The sequence below is a fragment of the Chlamydotis macqueenii genome, chromosome 2 (assembly GCF_036417535.1).
Source record: "Chlamydotis macqueenii isolate bChlMac1 chromosome 2, bChlMac1.mat, whole genome shotgun sequence".
NCBI lineage: Eukaryota > Metazoa > Chordata > Aves > Otidiformes > Otididae > Chlamydotis > Chlamydotis macqueenii.
This window is the reverse complement of record NC_141557.1, coordinates 161,525,689-161,541,675: the sequence shown is the minus strand read 5'-3', so window position 1 is coordinate 161,541,675 and position 15,987 is coordinate 161,525,689. Positions and strand designations below refer to the sequence as shown.

At 46.4% G+C, this 15,987-nt stretch overlaps 1 protein-coding gene across 3 annotated transcripts in view; it reads left to right on the top strand.

The window, feature by feature from the left end:
• Nucleotides 1-921: 921 nt before the first annotated feature.
• TSNARE1 (t-SNARE domain containing 1) overlaps nucleotides 922-15,987 on the top strand; it is a 490,264-nt gene continuing 475,198 nt past the window's right edge. For all 3 annotated transcript variants that reach the window (XM_086741344.1, XM_086741345.1, XM_086741338.1), the window contains exon 1: nucleotides 922-1,056. The gene's annotated coding sequence lies outside the window, so the exon portion shown is untranslated. The remainder of the gene's footprint in view (nucleotides 1,057-15,987) is intronic.

The window sequence follows — 15,987 nt, the reverse complement described above, 5'->3', positions numbered from 1 at the left end:
AAGGCTAACCACGTCACTCACAGTCTCGCCCTGCGGCTCCTCGCTGTGGCTGGATGCCGAGATGTTCAGACCACTGCTTGCAATGATAGAATGGTTTGGGTTGGAAGAGACCTTTAAAGGTCACCTAGTCCAACACCCCTGCAAGGAGCAGAGACATCTCCAACCACATAAGGTTGCTCAGAGCCTCATCCAACCTGGCCTTGAATGTTTCCAGGGATGGGGCATCCACCGCCTCTCTGGGCAACCTGGGCCAACCACCCTCATCGTAAAAAAATTCTTCCTTACATCCAGTCTGAATCTACTCTCCTTCTAATTTAAAGCCATTGCACCTTGTCCCATCGCAACAGGCCCTGCTATAAATTTTGTCCCTGTCTTTTTTACAGGCCCCCTTTAAGTACTGGCAGGTGGCTGTAAGGTCTCCCCGGGGCCTTCCCTTCTCCAGGCTGAACAGTCCCGACTGCCAACGATCCACAGGCGGTATGAGGGCTGGTGGGGTACCGCAGGACTGGGGAGAGAGGGGAGAAGGGAAGAGGTGGGCCAGGGCAGGGCCTCGCCACCTTGCAGGCCGGAGCAGAGGGAAGGAGACGGGAAGCCGGCCCTGAGGAGGGGGCTGCAGGGGGAAGGTGGGGCTCGGCGAGCCTCGGGGCGTCTGGTGAGTCCCCACGCAGGGGCGGGAAGGGAGGAGAAGGGTGGGGAAGGGACCGCAGGGCAGCGCCGAGCAGTGGCACCGACCCCGCCAGCACTCAGAACGCGGGGGCGCGGCTGGCGGTGAGGGACGGTGGGCGGGACCGCGAGGGGAGGGGGGGGTTGCCCGCCACTCTCTGGTCGTCCCCCGAGGGGATTGGTCGCCGGGGAAAGAAGGCGTGGCACGCTTTCGCGGTGCCTGCTGGGAGTTGCAGTCCAGAGCGGCGGCCGCGGGCGGCGGCACCTGCGGGTTGAGGACTCCGGCGGGCGGGGCGGGGTGAGGAGAGGGAGGCGAGCACGTGGTCAGGGCGGGCCCGCCGCGGTCACGTGATGTTTGGGTGCCGGCGGGACGGCGCAGCCTCGCGGCGGCAGGTGAGGGGCGCGCGCGGGGGAGGCGGCGGCGGCGGCGGCGCGGGCTGGGCCTTTCCCGCCCCTCCCCCCGCGTGTGACACGGGTGGGAGCGACACGAGTGGGACACGGCTTAGGGGGGGAGGGGGCGACCTAGGGACGTGCTGGTCTGGGGGCAGAGCTGGCTCGGCGAAGAGTGGGTGTGCGTGCGTGTGTGCGGCGTGGGGACAGGGCTGGCCTGGCCTGGCACAGGGTGTGTGTGCAATTGGGGACAGAGCTGGCCTGGCACAGGGGGTGTGTGGTTTGGGGACAGGGCTGTCCTGGCACAGGGGGTGTGCAACTGGGGACAGGGCTGTCCTGGCACACGGGGTGTGTGCAACTGGGGACAGGGCTGGCCTGGCACACGGGGTGTGTGCAACTGGGGACAGGGCTGGCCTGGCACAGGGTGTGTGTGCAATTGGGGACAGGGCTGGCCTGGCACAGGGTGTGTGTGCAACTGGGGACAGGGCTGGCCTGGCACAGGGGGTGTGTGGTTTGGGGACAGGGCTGTCCTGGTCTGGCGCAGGGTGTGTGTGCAACTGGGGACAGGGCTGGCCTGGCACGGGGGGTGTGTGGTTTGGGGACAGGGCTGGCCTGGCACAGGGTGTGTGTGCAATTGGGGACAAGACTGGCCTTGCAGCAGGGTGTGTGCAGCATGGGGACAGGGCTGGCCTGGCGCAGAGTGTGTGTTTGCAGCCTGAGGACAGGGCTGGTCGTACACGAGGTGGGGTCTGGGTGTTGCTGAGGGACAAGGCTTGTACACAGAGGTTTGCGTTTGAAACTCGGGAGCAGGGCTGGCTTGCACTGGCTAAACCACAACACCTTGCACAGGAGGGCGCGCGTGCAAACCCTGGCTGCCCTTGCACGGGGTTTGCACGCGTGCGTTTGCACAGTGTGGGGACTGTGGCTTGCCTTGCGCGGGGTTTCTGTGTGTACGAGCAATGGAGGGACGGGATGTGAGCGGGGAGGCACGTGGGTGCTGAGGGTGCTGTTCTCTCCGAAGGACCGCTGTTGTGTCCCGTGCAGACGGTCTGCTCCACCGCCAACAGTCACTGTGACACTGTCCCATGGTCGCTTAGCACAACGAAACATTGACATGTCGATCTCCGGTGCCGTGGTAACTCTAGGAATGGCTCCACGACCTGTGTTGTAGTTAAATAACAGCTTTTAGCTCGTTTTTAACATCACATAGGGTATAATGTTTTTTGTTTTTTTTTTTTTCATTCCAGGCTGTTTCAGGAGGCTTTAGCTATAAATTAGTCAGTGAGATGGACTTGCAAGTGCCTTTGGGAAAACACAAGAGAGGAAATGAAACTATTTTTAAATGTATAAAGCATCTACAATAGTCCTTGGGTTGACTTTGCAGAAACTTTTTCTTGTTGCTTTTGTAGTTCAGAATGTTTGTGGTTCAAAGCTTTTAATAAAAGCTCGCCCTAGCTGCGTGGTGCCATTAACCTGCAGTGTCTGACTCCGGAGTGGACTTTGCTGGCGAGATCTTGTATTTCCTCTGAACTGCTTGGTGTCATTGAGTGCACATCAAAAAGCAGAGGGTTTGGAAACGTAAAAGCACGCTTTCATTCTTCCGCCGTCACACCAAATACACGCCGCGCAGCTTCTGGTTGTTTGCGTTGGAAATATTCCCTGAGATTCGGGAATCGTGTCTGGGAGCGCGGCGTAAACAAGCGGTTGTCTGTTTGCGAACCCGCGGATACCGCGTGCGTGGGGCGGTGCCCTGAAGTTTTGCTCCTCGTGCTTTGTCCTGCTCAATCCTAAGTTTTTTACTAGCTGTGTGGTGAGTTAGGCTGGACTAATCTAAGAGGGTTTTTTTTTTTCTCCCCCTTCTTCATCCGCTAGCAATAAGGTTTGTATTGTATCCAGCATTTACCCTTTTTTTTTTTTGGGCTGGTATTTCCCTTTTCAAGAGGGCTGTGAGTACGCACTGACCCGTCCTTCCTTGTTGGTTTCATAAAGAGACCTTGGTCCAGGAGCCGGTGCAGACGGTGCAGGTCTTTAAATCACTGCTGACTCAGGCCAGCTGCCGTCTGGTCCCCTGGTGCCTTCCTGCTCCACTGTATTCTCCAGCTGCGACGTCCTTTTCCTTCTCATCTCACCTCCAGGTTAGTCTCTGGGCATTTTCTGGGGTGCTGATGACGTGCTGATACCCTCTCCAGCCATCAGCCAAGCAACAAATAACCCATGTTGCTCTCTCCGAAGCTTCTCGCCTTGCTGGTTTGCCAGTGTGTGTTAACGCAATTAAAAAATAGCACGATCGCCGCTGGTGTGGCTTTGATGGGCGTCGGAGAGGCTGAGCAGCGCAACCATGCGTCCTGCTGCACTCCTGGCTCCTGCTTTGGATCTCCATCCCCGTTTCCTCCAAAACAAGACTGAGCTTTCGGATACGATGTCTCCCTCCTGGTAGTTGCTTGGTTCAGAGGAGTTTCGCGGTGTAACGCTGTGCTGCTGCGTTTTTCCTGACATCCAGGGCTGCCTCTTGTGCAACGACTGCAAGTTATTTAGCTCAGACTGGCTAAAGAGACTGTTAGAATAGAGATTTTAGTACTGAAATCTTTCACTCCCATCCTCTCTTGTGCAAGAAACCTTATTCTTTCCCTTACAACTTGTTTGTTTTTTAAAACGTATTTTAAACCTCTTGCAATTTGCTCCTCGCCACGCGACTCCAGTGTGATCCGGTCTCCCAGCCAGCAAGACGCCTACTCTGAGGTTGGAGGAGAAATAATACTTCTTTGTCTTGATAAATTCGCTCATCTATATTACAGCACTTAAAATCTAAAAATTAAAAAAAAAAAAAAAAAAAGTAGGCAAGCTGGAAATGAATGAGTCTGTGCTTTCGCTTGCTTATAAATATATAGCAAATGGTATTTTGAATTACTGGTTCTTCTCGGAATTCAGAGATATTGAAATAGCAAGTGCGAAAGGGTAAATAATATCAAGATAAAAATAATACTTTTGATTCTCTGCCTGTACCATAAACACATTCTGCTAGATGGAAATGGGAAGAACTTTTAAAAAATCTAATTTATTTTTCCCATCCTTGTTATCTTCCTTCCTGCACTTCAGTTGGGTGGGTAGATGGCTCTCGCTTGGCTTTTTACGGACCTTCTGCAGGTTCCTGGTGGGGCAGGGGAAGTCCGTGAGACCTGAGAGCGTTTGTCCTAGTTTCAGCAAGGATGGAGTTAATTTTCTTCTCAGTAGCCAGTGTGTTTTGGATTTCGTGTGTGAAAGAAACTGTGTGGTGATCCGGGCTAAACCACCACAGCGTTGGGCAGGCAGGAGGAGCCTCAGCCCGTGTTTGATGTAGGGTTGGAGTCATCGTCATCGGGGTGAAGGCTGCATGCACTGGAAAGGACTTGTGTGTCCAGATCTGGTCCCCATGAGACCTGGTGGGTTGATGGACGGATGGATGGAGGACTGGGTCCTTCCACTGGGACATGGTTGGTGGTGTCTCCATCACCGTAAGAGCGGATGCATTTGCCTACAGCATGAGCCATGTGGTCTACATTTCATCCAGATATTTAAGCATGACTTTGACTGGCAAAATGAAGCATCAGGTGTCAGCATGCCGGCGTTTCCCGGGGAAATATCGCAAAACTTGTCCTCCAGCAGCATCACCAACCTTTCGAATTGCATTTTATTCTTTTGCAGCGTATTTTTTGACACGTGCAAGTACAAAATCTGGCCACAAACTCGTGTTGGCATTGCCAGCAGCGGCGTTACGTGTTATAAGGAGGAAGGGAAGATCGTGCCCGTTGCTTGATGCTGAGCGCCCAAAAAACTACGTATAAAATTCATGCTGTCACTCTGCTGTGAAGGAGCGTGTGTCCTTTTGCTGTCAGTAAAGTTATTTTTGGTTTTTAATAATACCCTGTGTTTCCAAAGGAAAGTGGTCAAGATAAGAATCCTACACTGTGGGCTTTTTTTTTTTTTTCTGCTTGCCTTGCAAATGATGGCATGTGAGATTAAAATAATGCAAAGGAATTAAATTAATCTGATTTAACACTTGCAGGGAGGTTTCTATTTAAAACTCTTCTTTTTCTCCGTAGTGTCACTAGTCAGGAAATTCAGTAGGCAGGTGCCATCTCTTTGTTGCAGCGCATGGGCATGCCTCTGCTTTTCAGTGTTTCTGATGATGGAAAAAAAATAGCATTTAACTAAAAAAAAAAAAGAAAAAAGGGGGCAGGGTGGATTTTTTTTTCCACCATATCCGTTTCGCACCATTAGAAAGCGAACATTGCATTGGCGATCAGTTGCTTTTTAAAATATATTCTGAAGATGGGTGCAAAAAAAAAGAATAAATGGTGTATTGGAAGGTTTTTTTAACATTTCTTTGCTGGGGTGCAGAGCTGTAGGGCAAAGCTCTCCTGAGGGCAGTTTAGGTGTCTTGGTTGCTCATCTGCTGGGATGCTGCAAGTGAAATCTAGAAAACATTTCCCAGTTTCTTGAATGAAATCAAGCTCAGCTCCAATACCTATACTTACTTTTTTTTTTTTTTAAGTAAATTTAGGGTTTTTTTAAAGTAAATGCTCGTGTTGAGTTAGGCTGCAATTTCTTCGCTGTCTCTGTAACCTCTTCCCTAAATAAAAGCAGAAAATAACTGCAAAGTGGCTTACGCTTTTCACTGCGTGCTGTTTGTTTTGTTCTTGTTCCCCTATCACCCCTGCTGCAAAGCCACACATTGCAAAACTGTGGGTTTTTTTTTTTTTAACGTTATTGAGGACTTTATTTGTCCTCCTTCCCCTGCTACATACATTGATTGTGATTGTAGTCTTGAATAACTTGGCCGTGTATTTTTTTTCCCCCTGTAGGACTCCTCCATCGTCTGGTGCATGGACTAAAGGAGTTCAGGAGAGAGCCGTGCTGTAGGATTTTATTCCAGCCCTGCTGTGTTGTAGGTGGCCGTAGTCCTTATTTCTGTACAATAAAACATTTTCTTCTTCCATGAGGGACTTTGATCACAATCATTGCTGAAGCTTGTTGGTTTTTTTTTTTTTCAGTTTATAGTGAATCTTCCTGTGATGCTTCTGCGTGGAGGAGGGAGGTGCCTCCTTGATTTTTTTCTGCCTGTGAAAAACAGGCAGATTTGGAGGTGTTGTGACCCAGATTTTTGAGTTAACCCATTTCTTTGCTGTGCGAGATGCCAGAGACTCAAATATGGTATGAGGGAACCCCCAAACTTGCTATTAATGGCTGCTTTGTGAAAAATCTCGTATGAGCAGATTGCTCAGGAGCTCTGTGGTGGAGGCATGTACAGCCATGAATACTGTTTTTCTTTTTTTTTTTTTTTTTTTTCCCCCTGAAATGCCCTTTTTATTTACCAGCCTGTGATGTCTCAAGACCGTGACTACAGTCCTCAGCGTGCAGCTCACGTGCCCCAATTTTGGGATGTACTGGGGGAGAAAAATCCTCCCGGGCTGTTTGGGGAAGGCTTGGACAATGTCTCACCAGATTTGCAGACTCTGTAGTGGTGGCTTAAAGTTTAGGCAAAACTAACTGCAGGGGAAGTCCAGACTCTGCTCTGCAAAGGCAGAGTTTTTCATGCAAAAAAATTACTGTTTCTCATCCAAATTTCCACGTTGAATTTAGTCCTTGGTTAGATGACCAGTACTGAAGTTTTTAATGCAAAGAGGTTTTTTTTTTGAAAAACATATTAGTGGTTAAAAAAATGACTTTTTATCAGAGGGAGTAGTGGTTGCAACTAATTGCAGTTGTGTTGGACCTGTATTATTAGCAAATGCTTTGCAGCATCCCATGTCCCACTCAGAAGATGTTTGTTATGCTCAGAGTCCTTCTGATTTTGTAAAGGGGAGAAAAAACGCCGCTGTGCATCTGTTTGGCACTGGGGAAGGTGGATGAGGCTGCAGGAACTGTGCTGACTCGCCGGGTAACGCCTTGTTTGATAGAACCCGTACATGACATATTTTCTTCGTTTGCTATTTATTGTGCTTCATTTGCCTGGAAATGGGAGCTGCAGATGGCGATCCCTCGAGTTTCTGTGATTTTTGCCGTTGCTTCCGTCGCAGCATCCCCTTTCCAACGTGTGGGCTTGATTTTTTGAAGGGGGTTAATGCAGATTATCTGCTGATTGTGCACAGGCTGTATTCAGCATCCCAGCAGTGACTGAATGTCCCCCTTTGTCCCTTTTATTTGCCATGGAATCTTTACTAATGAGAAATCAAACTTTTTTAATGGTAACAACTTGAAGTTAACTCCAGCGAACTGCGTTTTCTATTCCCAGCTAACTAAAAAAAAATATAAAAATCATACAGCTTTATGAGAGTAGGTGCTGCGCATTAAGGCGTAGATCTATCTATGTAATTTTTTTACCGTCTTCTGTGCAGCTGCATCCTTCTGTTAGGAGCTACAGGTCTTGAGCTTTTCCTTCTTGCCAAGCGAAGCAAGAGCTAAGCCTTAACGCAGCTTTTTGACTTCCCCAAAAACAATTCACTTACGATCCCTTGTGACACTATTAGCTTTCTAGAGTCTCATGAGAACCTCCTGATTTCTAAAATGCCTAATTTATACAACTTTAAACGTACTGCTAAATAGCTTGAGATGTGATTTATCTTTCCCAAATGTTTTGATGTCTTCTGTCATCTGCCTGATGTATCCTCAGCCACTCTCTTGCCTGAGTGCTTGTCGCTGCTGGAGGGACCCTAATGTCAGTCCCATCAAATATTCTGCTGTAAGTAGTGACCGGGAGTGGTCGCTCAGTGAAAAAGTATGAGAAATTAAACTTATAAATATATATATATTATTAAATAACAATTAATTTCTATAATAATAGTGTGTAAGGTCATATATAGAAAAATCACACATATAGAATAGTAGTGCATGTGTTTTTGTTTGCTTTTATGCTCTTTTTTCTTGCTTTTGTTTTAAAGAATTTAAAGTTTCAGTCTTTTCTCCGCTGAAGCCGCTGCGGACAGAGCTGTGGATCACTGCGGGCAGGATGAGGCCACGGTGAATAGCTGTGATCAGGGAAGCGTGCCCAGCCTGCTAGTGCTCATCATCCTCTTACGTACTTGTGCAGGTTGTAAAGCTATCCAGATTTGTAGTTATGGTGAAAAACCAAATCATTTTACTAGGACTACTTTTACTAATGATAAATAAGGAAGGAAAAAAAAAAAAAGAAAATTAAAATGGCGGTGCTTAAAGTTGTTTTGAGGCCACTACATGTTAGTGGCTCGATTTCTCAGTGCCAGGGACCTTCAGCTTCCGTTAGTGGCGAGTGCTTGAATGTGGAAGTAGGTGGTAAAATGTGGATGTCGAAGCACCAGAAGTGCTGTCCTGAATTTTTTGACACTTCTGGTTTAGAGAGCAACCGCGTGCTTTCAGAAGCCCTCGTAAGTATTGATCACACACTGTGAGGAAGTTTCATAGATACAGGTTGTTTTTCTAAAAATTTAATGGATTGCTATCCCAGCCAAGTGCCAAAATTGATCCCTTGGAGATGCATCTTTGCAAGTGGTGTAAACAGTGCTGCAATATTGCAGTAAAACGGGATGCTGGGACTGACTAACGTTTGTGTTTGAGAAAGCGGATCGACAGTCTCACTGCAGATTTTTTTCCGGAGTATCAAGCAGCTGGGTTTCTTCTCCTTTGCCCTAAACATGGGACAGTGGAAAGGATTTCAGTTCTCTTTTTTTATAATGGACTTACTTGCAGTTTATTTGTAAAGATCCTCTTCTTTGTGCATGGATACCAAGGCGTGCTTTTTTTTTCTTGCCCTTTTTTTTTTTTCCCCTCCCTTGCACATTTTTCAGACGTATCTTTGTTTCCTTTTTTATATAGAGATATCTTGTGGGCTCTCAGGTCTACAGACTTGCTCTTCTCTTTGTCCAGTTCCTTTCCTAATGCTTCATGTTTATTGACCTTTTTTTTTTTAATTAATTAGAGTTTGTTATAATATCATACTTGGGAACAGGGCTGTGCATCTGGGTCCTGTTTGTGAGGCTTTGAACACCGAATATAAAGACAGAGAGGAAAAAGCAGCCTGGAGGTCCTCCTGTCCTCGGGATGCTCACCTCCTGCCTCCCTGCACCTCCTGACTTTGTAACCCCTTTTCCTTTGGCCCCTGATAAAACCAAAAGGAGCTTTTCCATCTTCCTCCGTAGTTCCTTCATGGTCTTGAGATGTTGTTGGCTTCTTCAGCCCTGTTGGATTGCAATATCCTCTTGCAGGGAGGGTCCAGCTTTTCTTTGCTGGCAAAAAGGAGAGCAAGAATATAAAGCTTTGCTCTTTACAAGCAAGTTGCTTTTCAAATCTTTGTTGCTTGCTGTGTTGGGAAGCAGGCAGTGACCTTCAGGTTAAGGCGATGACAGGTCTTCACCAGTCTTTTACATGCAGATGGAGCCCCTTGGCTGCCTCCCTCTACAACAGCCTTGAGGGAGGAAGGTACGTGGACCTGATGTCCTTCTTGCTCCTCTTCCAGAGAGGCAAGTAGTTGTCATGGTCACTTAAGGGCTGGGTGGACATCATCTCAATGGACGTCGTCTCAGAGCCTACCAGCCCCATGATAAAGCTCTTGCAATTGGATGAGGCAATGTTTTCTGGTGGTTCATCGTGCTCCATTTCCATTACTGGGCACACCGGGGCTGGTTATTTTGCCTGCTGGCTGCACATCACTTTGCAAAGTTGCTCTCCTAAGCAGACGAGGGTGACCTTGCACTTGCCGATTTGGTAGCTGGGCTCCAGTGCTGGCTCCCTGCATTGCATCTCGTAAATAACTCTTGTTTTTCAGTTTCATTTCCCAGACCTGTTTACACCTTGCCAAAAATAATTACGACCTCCGAGACCAGGGTTTGCTGGGTGAGGGGGAGGAGGGCACAGAAAAACCTGCAATCCGCCTTTTTTTTATGTGCTTTCATCAACGTGGTGCTGCCAATGGGACCAGGATCTCCCTGCTGGGGCGTGAATCAGGCTGTGCTCACACTCGCCCGGGATCGCTCCTGTTCTATGCATGAGGTTTCTTCCTCTGTTCAGCATCGTCTTAGATTCATGTCGCGGGCGATGCCTCCCTTGCCTGCTGTTTTTTATTACCTCTTAATATGTTTTCCCAAGTATATAGTGCGCTCGGATAAACCTCTCCTGCTTTCCTTGATTGCGAAATCATCTCTCTCTCTGCAGTCTTCCTCTTCCAGTGACCATGAGCATCCTTCCTCCATCCATGCAGAGGTACATTTCTACTTTTTAGCATTTTTTTTTTTGAGCACTCTGGAGCCTGTGCATCCTCCTAGAGAAGCGAATGGATGCCGTCGCTCCCGGTTTTTGCATCCGAGCCGGCGTTAGCTGTGGTCATGTGCGGAGCCGGTGGGGAAGGCAAGAGTATTTTTAGCGTGCGCTTCTGCGTGCCGCTCAGGGGGCCACCCACAGTTGAGTATTAAAATAATAGCGGGGACATTGGGTAAGCTTTGCAGCAAAATGTTGATATGCAAATTGCCATCTTAAGAGCAAACCTCAAGGCGATTTTTGGCAACGCACGCAAGGCTCTGGAGCGGTGTGTTTTGAATAAAGATTACAGCAAGGGATTTCGCCCAGAGGGCACGCTCGTCTCATTTATTCTGAAGCTTAGCAGAGCCAGTAATTCAGTGTTGGAAGCCAACAGGGTGAAACGTGTGCACCTTTAAAAAGGTATTAGATTAGCCTTGGCAAAACAGAAGATAACGTCACCTCTGTAGCTTGAATTTCCAGGGTTGCAGAAGCAATAAATCCGGTTGCATTTCATTCGCAAGTGATTCCTGGGCACTGGTCAGGGAAGAGGTGGCTCTGATGGCTGCAGAGTTGGTCTGGGAGGTGTGGAAGCATTACCTGGCTTGTGCCAGCCTCCTCAGTGCTGCTTTGACTTTTATCTTCAGGTTGGTGATAGGCTGCTTGGCTGTTCGAAACCTTGCAATAAGAACTTGGATAAAACATGAATATCTTTTTTTTTTTTTTTTTTTTCTTTGTTTTATTTTCCTGGTTACTGAGTTCATGGTGGCACTACTGGGAAGTAAACAGCAATAGATTAGAAGAGCCAAGGCAGTGGTTTCATGGTTCTTGATCTGTGACTGTCCATGCTGGTCCTGTGTCCATCAGAACAAGTCAGGGACACCATTTCTCCTTCTTTCCTCCCCCAAGCTCAGTTGTATTCAACAGCCACAGACGAGCAGCTGTGTGGATTTTCAGGTAGGTAAAGCAGTTATTCTGCTTCAGTAAGGACAAGGAGCACTGAGGGAGATCAGGAGAAGCTACTATATACCATGGGACCACTGGCCAAAAGTTGCCATATTTTGTATTTGAGATCTGAAAAGCAGGTGGCAGTTTTAGCCTCTTCTGCACTGGCATATCTTCTTCTCTTACCCACTCTTGCCTAACGTTCCTATTTCATCATTGATCCTACTTTTGAACCTTATTTGACTTGTGGTGTCTCTTTCTCTCCTTAAATGATGCGTTTAAGATGTCCTTGATGACTCGAACACTAGCAAGAGCTCAGGGTCGTTCCCTCTTTTCACACGTGTCCCTGTAACTAGATTATAAACCACAGTTACCGAGTGGTTCCCGAGTGCGGTGATTGGCTTAAATCAGTAGATGTTTCCTGGACGATGTTGACCAAATGTTTTTGCCTGTGGACCATTACAACATTCTCAGCCGTTGGATAGGAAGGCTGGAAGATTGCATCTGCAATACTTTTGTCTGTCGCTTGTGATTTCTCAGGGAGTTAAATAACCTGAGCCGAGGTGTGCGTTGGACTTTTACATCCCATCAGATCATCATGGGCCGTGGTTGGACTTGAGTGAAAGCAATGAACCCGACAGAACGGTGGGAGAATGTACCCTGGAGCTTGGTTTTCCTTGTTGCACATCACATTGGCGTTAGGTTTTTAGAAGTCTTGTTTGACTCGATTAACATTTTCGGTTGAAACTGAGACGTCTGTGCCCCATACTGCCAAGTTTTGTGTAATGACCTTTCAGGTGCTGCTAATTAGAGGTAACTTAGTGTGTGACTGCTACCGTGCTTGGTTAGGGTATGACTGCTGAATGAATAAATTCCATACAGGTTTGGTTTAATTACTTGCAAATTGAGAGTTTTAAGAGACAAAGTTTGGTGAACTTGCCTCAGTGAGATGATCTGTTGGAAAGTGGATTTGAATCCTTCCATTTATTTCAGTTCTTGCGGAGCGAGTACTGTGATTCTTCAAGAACTACTCTTTTGTAGGTGTTTTAATTATCCTTACCTTGTGAAGTACCAGGCATTGTTGGAAAAAAAAAAATTGCATCACAATAAATACGTTGTTTTAGACTTGGAAACTGGCAGTAAATGAGGCAACTTGTGAGTTGGGTTTTGTTTGATGGTTTTGTTTTGTTTTAGCTCTCTGAGATTGGTGTAAATCTGTACCTTCTAGAGGCTGGACAGGGACAATCTTCGGTGAAAATAAAAGTAGTTGGCAGCTCAATTTTCTTTCTTTCAGTGTAGCTTGGAAGAACCAGGTGGCTAAGACTTTGTGGGAACGTGTTCTCCTGACTGTGATACAAATTTGTGTTGATCAGCTCTTAGTTCACTTGTGTCCTTTTACTTTAATTACACATTCCAACACTATAAGACTTTTAAATATCAAATTTTGAGGGTGTTCTCTGCCAGAACTGCATGGTTTAAGTGCAGATATTGTTGGCAGGCATCTCAGGAGCTGTTGACTTCCCTCCTTCGTAACCCCATCATCTCTTGCCTCATTTCTCCCTCCTTAAAAGTCAAACAGCATTTGATAAAATAGCAGAGCCTTTAAAAACATTGCAAGAAAGTACATAGAAACTGAGAAAGTGGTGGTCTATAAAGTGCTCTCACGAGTGTGTAGCCCTGTGAAGATCACAGTGTCCTGCTTGCATCTCAACAGTGCTGAAGGAGTGAAAGAAAAGCATCTTCCTAGCTTGCTTCAGGCACATCTTGAATCTTCCTTGTGTCTGTCCTTTCCTCCACCCTGCATCTCTGTGGTAGTAGACGCAAGCTGGAGGTTACGTCTTCCAGACCCCTTCTTGTGCTGCCTTCTGCCTTGTTGAGATGTTGACTCTTCCCTCCAAGGTCATTAATTTCTGTTCCTGACTTTGAAATGTTCCAAGTCTCTGTTCTTCCCTCTTGATGATGTCACTTGTGAATATTTGTAGAGATGCTCTTAATTTTCCCCAAACCTTGTTTTTTTGATGGTATATCATCAGGGACCCTCACAGCTGACTGTAGTGCCGGTGTTTCTGTCTCTCTAGATTGTCTCCGAGTTTCCTGATGTTTCCCATCCAATCTATGTTTCAACTCTTTCTGCTTTCAATCTCCTATTTTAAGGTCTTTAACGCAGGAATCATCTCCTTACTCTGTATTTATACGGCATTCAATGTGATTCAGATGTAATTCTGAAGTGATGCTGTTGATAATACCTTTCAAATTGTTGTGGTAGTTAACAGTCTTGGGAATGCTGCTGTCCTTTTATGTGCGTGTGTGTGTATATTAAAAAAAAAAAAAAAATTGGCCAGGGACAAAAGTTAAGACATGTAGCACGTTAACATTTGAAAATCTCACAAATAATTTAAAAAAAATATATTTTTTTTCTGTCCCTACCTTGGCCCCTTTGGTAGTTAGGATATCAGCTGCTTTGTGTGGCGAAATTGAAATGGTGAACTCTGGTCTCGATGGCTCAGAAACGTTTTTGTAAAGCTGTGCATTTAGACTAATTCTCTCTGCCATACAATGTGCTGAGGATTTGTGATCCTCAGCAGGCATTTGACAGATCTTAACTAGTTATGCTGTGTCTTGTCAATCAAAATTAAACGCCTACCTCACTTCTTCCTACTTTCTCTCTCTTCCAGCTTTTTTTATTTAGGTTGGTCATTAAAATTGCTTATAACCATAGAAACGAGGAAAACCCGCCCCTTACATTCCAGATCTGTAGCGTGATATTCCTGTACTGACATCATGTGAGTTATATACACGATGGCTTAAAAAAAAAACCCAAAAACCTGCAGAATTGTCGTTAATTCCTCCCATAAATGGAATTGTTCCGATAGATGCCGACCAAAGATCACGTCTCTCTTGCGTTCCTTTATGGTGTCCAGCACAAGGAGAAACTGCTGCGGTGCAACTGCCCAGCAACACGGAGTTGGAGAAGAAAACAGATACGTGGGATGGGAAGGGTGGGAGGATGAGATGAGGAGAAGATAGGTCAGCAAGAAGTCGCGTGTGCGACATAGTGCGTGTTGATAATTGCAGTATTCGTTTTCGTCCTTCTAGGGCTGCACGTACCAGGCGGCGTGCGATGGTTGCGTGCTCTGAGAGATGAGCGTAATATGAATACTGCTGTAACTGAGAAGGTTCCGGGGAGACCTTATAGTGGTCTTCCAGTACCTCAAGGGGGCCTACAGGAAAGATGGGGAGAGGCTGTTCAGTAGGGCTTGTTGCGATAGGACAAGGAGTAATGGTTTTAAAATAGATGGGGTTAGATTTAGATTGGATATTAGGAAAAAAATTTTTACAATGCAAGTTGTAGAACACTGGAACAGGTTGCCCAGGGAGGTGGTGGATGCCCCATCCCTGGAAAAGTTCAAGGCCAGGTTGGATGAGGCTCTGAGTAACCTGATCTGGTTGGGGATGTCCCTGCTCCTTGCAGGGGGGTTGGACTTGATGACCTTTGAAGGTCCCTTCCAACCCTAACCATTCTATGATTCTGTGATTCTATGATTTTAACGCTGAGCCGTCAGGCTTCTAAGCTTAAAGATCTGAATCCCAGCTTGGAATGTGTTGCAGCTTAGCTTGTTCTGAAGAACTGAAATGTTTACTGATTTTATTTGCAGAGGCAGTTTATAAACACTTGACCTGATGCAACATGAAGGTGATAAAACTCTTAACTCAGGAGACAGGAACATCCTGACATTTCAGTGCTGGACTCTCTGTGCTGGACAAATAATGTTGTTTTCATTTGGAGCAGGATTACTCCATGTGAGATTGCTAGAGACAAGATTTCTGACTTTTTTTTCCCCACCTTAAGTTGCACTAAATCGCATGAATGTTAAAGGTTTGGTTTTTTTTGTTTTTAACAAATGGAAGGAATAATCTGTCAGATGGAAATAGTTAACTGTAGCTGCCAGCATTGCTCTTCATAACTTGCTCAGTTTTGCTCTTTTTATGAATTATGGGAACTTGGTAGCACACGGAAAGCGTGGTCAAGATGGTCAAGGAGTGACTTTCCTGGGCACGTGATGGTGGGGCTGGAGGGATCCTCTGCTGCTTGCACTTTGCCTGGACCTCTGAACGTGCTGAGATGTGGCGTGCGTCGGAGAAGGAGAAAGTGCAGTCCTAGCACTAGAGCAGGTTGGTGCGTATTTTAGCTGTACGCTAAACACTTGCCTCTACTTTTCCATTTTTCTAACAGATTTTTTAAAAAAAAAACCCAAACCCACAAAACCCGGAAAAAACACTCCCAAAATTGTTGAACATTGATACATAGATTTTCTGTTTAGTTGCCTATGTGTAGATGTGAACCAGTAGACAGTGGTACATCATACGGATGCCTTCTTAGACGTTTTATGGGAGAAATAGGATTTCTGCAATGAATCCTGCATCTCTGTAGTGGCAATGCGCGTGCTTCGTGTATTGCTGTACAGCGATTAGAGAGGGTGAAGGCTGCCTTCTTGAAAAATTGCAGCACGTCTTGATCTTTAGGTCTCCAGGAGGGAGATGTGGGTTGTTCCTGAGGTCGTTGGATGCGGGGGTTTCATTGCTCTCTGTAAGAAGGCTTGTTTCTTGGGAAGATGAATTTTGACCTTTGGACAGAGGAATAACGAGGAAGAAGTGTTGCGTGATGCAGCATGACAAGGTGTTGCTGAGCAACATCTTAAGTTTTAAAGGTCTTACTTATTTACCCTGTCTTCGAAAGCCAGCGCC